At 37.7% G+C, this 2,617-nt stretch overlaps 1 pseudogene across 1 annotated transcript; it reads left to right on the top strand.

Annotated features, from left to right (window-relative positions):
* The first annotated feature begins 681 nt into the window (after nt 1–681).
* LOC103252994 lies at nt 682–1,245 on the top strand (annotated as a pseudogene). The gene has a single exon (XR_503822.1). The product of XR_503822.1 is annotated as a superoxide dismutase [Cu-Zn]-like (transcript).
* Nucleotides 1,246–2,617: the final 1,372 nt, after the last annotated feature.

Genomic DNA, 2,617 nt, shown 5'->3' with positions numbered 1-2,617 from the left:
AAGGCAACAAAACCCAACAAGGAGATCCAGAACTTCAATGCTCAATCAACTGAACTTACTAGACATCTACAGAAACTTCACCCAACAAATACTGAGTATACTTTTTCTTTATCAGCACATGAAACATATTTCAATATTAATCACATTCTTGAACATAGGTCAAGCATGAGAAAATTTCAAAAGATACCATGCATCCTCTCAGATCACAGTGGAAGAAAAATAAATATTGGCACCAAGAAGATCCTCCCAAAACACATAAAGATATGAAGTCTAAACAATATGCTATTGAATGACTTCTGAGTCAGCATGGAACTCAAGAGAGAAATAAAAAAATTCCTGTAAACAAACAAAAATCAAAGACACATCTTACCAGAATCTCTGGGATGCCAATAAAGCAATGTTAAGAGGAAAATTCATAGCACTGCATGCACAAATGAAGAAAACAGAAATATTATAGCTAGATAACCTAAAGTCACACATAAAGGAGTTGGAAAAACAAGATCACCTAAATCCTAAGCACAGCAGAAGAATTTAGATCACCAATATAAAATCAGAGTTGCAGGTTATAGAAGACAAAATTATCATAGAAAGGACCAACAAGTGTGCTACTGTCTCCTGCAGCATTGCCAGTTTCCCTTGCCACTCTCACAGCTGAGACTGGAGCATGTCACCCCTCCTGTTATGCCGATGAAAGCCATGTTTGTGATGAAGAATGACACCCTGGTGCAGGACATCTTCCATTTTGAGTAGAAGAAAAATGAGTCAGTTATGGTACTGGGACATATTATAGGATTGACTGAGGGCTAGCATGGATTCCACATTCATCAGTTTGAAGACAACATGCAAGACGGTATCAATGCAGGTCCTTCCTTTAATCCTCTATCCAAAAAACACAGTGGGCCAAAGATCTAGGAAAGTCATGTTGGAGACCTGGGTAATGTAATTGATGGCAATGATTGTGTGGCTGATGTTTTGATTGAAGATTCTCTGATCTCACTCTCAGGAGACCATTCCATCATTGGTCGCACAATGGTGGTCCATGAAAAACCAGATAACTTGGGCAAAGGTGGAAATGAAGAAAGTACAAAAACTGGAAATGCTGGAAGCTGTTTGGCTTGTGGTGTCTTTGGGATAGCTCAATAAACATTCCCTAGGATATGATCTGAATCCCAGTGACTCATCTGCTAATCCTGCTAGCTATAGAAATGTAAGTTGATAAACATTAAACATTGTAATCTTACAGTGTAATTGTGTGACTTTTTAAAAATTGCTTTAAATATTTGTAATGAGAACTGATTTTTGATTACTTGGAAAATTTATATAGTTTTATAAAACATACTAGTTTAAAAAGGAAGAAAGCAAGAAAGAGAGAGAAAGAGAGAGAGTGAGAGAAAGAAAGAAAGAAAGAGAAAGAAAGAAAAAATGAAGAAGGACACAAGCTGGTTCATTGAAACAAGATTGATGGTCCCCTAGCCAGATTAAATTTTTTAAAAAGAGAGCAACCCAGATAAATACAATTAGAAATGCAAAGGGTCGCAACTGACCCTGAAGAAGTTAAAATGATTATCAGAGATTACTATAAAAACCTGTATGCAACTAAGCTAAAAAACCTAAAGGAAATGAAGCACTTTCTGATCTCCCATCACCTTCCCAGGTTTAAACAAGAAGAAATTGAATGCTAAGCAGACCAATAACAATCCTAAGAAATCAACTCAGTCATAAGAAATCTACTTATTGATGGCCTGCCAGCTAAATTTTACAAGACACCCAAGGAGGAGCTGAAACCAAACTTATTGAAAGTATTCTGGGCAATCAAGAAAGATGAAATGCTACCCAATTCATTTTATAAAGTAAACATTATGCTGATACCCAGACCTGGCAAAGACCCAACAAGGAAAGAGAATTACAGACCAATCTTGATGAACATAGATGCAAAATTTCTAAATAAAATTCTAGCAATTCAGATCCAGTAACACATCTTGAAGACCATCCACCATGATCAAGTGGGCTTCACACCTGGGATACAGAGCTGGTTTAACATTCACAAGACCGTAACATAATTCAGCACATCAACAGATGTAAAACCAAGAAACACATAATTATATCATTAGATACAGAAAAATAATTCAACAAAATCCAGCATCCCTTCTTGATAAAAACTCTTGAGCATCTAGGCAGAGAAGGAATTTTCCTCAAACAGTAAGAACCATCTATGATAAACCAAAGCCAACATTTTGCTCAGTGGGCAGAAATTGGAAGCACTCTCCTGAGAACAGGAACAAGACAAGGAAGCCCACTCTCATTCCCCCTGTTCATCATAGTGTTGGAAGTCCTAGCCAGAGCAATCAGGCAAGAGAAGAAAATCAGGGGTATTCAAATATGGAAAAGAAGAAGTCAAGCTGTTCCTTTTTGTGGACTATATGATTCCATATCTTGAAAATTCTAAGTCAGGCATGGTGACTCATGCCTATAATCCCAGCACTTTGGGAGGCTGAGGTGAAAGGATTGCCTGAGCTCATGGGTTTGAGACCAACCTGGGCAACTTGGCAAGACCTCACCTCTACAATAAATCTAAAAATTAGCTGAGCATGGTGGCTCATGCCTGTAGTTCCAGCTG

Source organism: Carlito syrichta, unplaced genomic scaffold (genome assembly GCF_000164805.1).
Source record: "Carlito syrichta isolate Samal-C Ts95f unplaced genomic scaffold, Tarsius_syrichta-2.0.1 Scaffold189109, whole genome shotgun sequence".
NCBI classification, from domain to species: domain Eukaryota; kingdom Metazoa; phylum Chordata; class Mammalia; order Primates; family Tarsiidae; genus Carlito; species Carlito syrichta.
The sequence above is the reverse complement of the archived record's forward strand: the minus strand, read 5'-3'. Positions and strand labels throughout refer to the sequence as shown.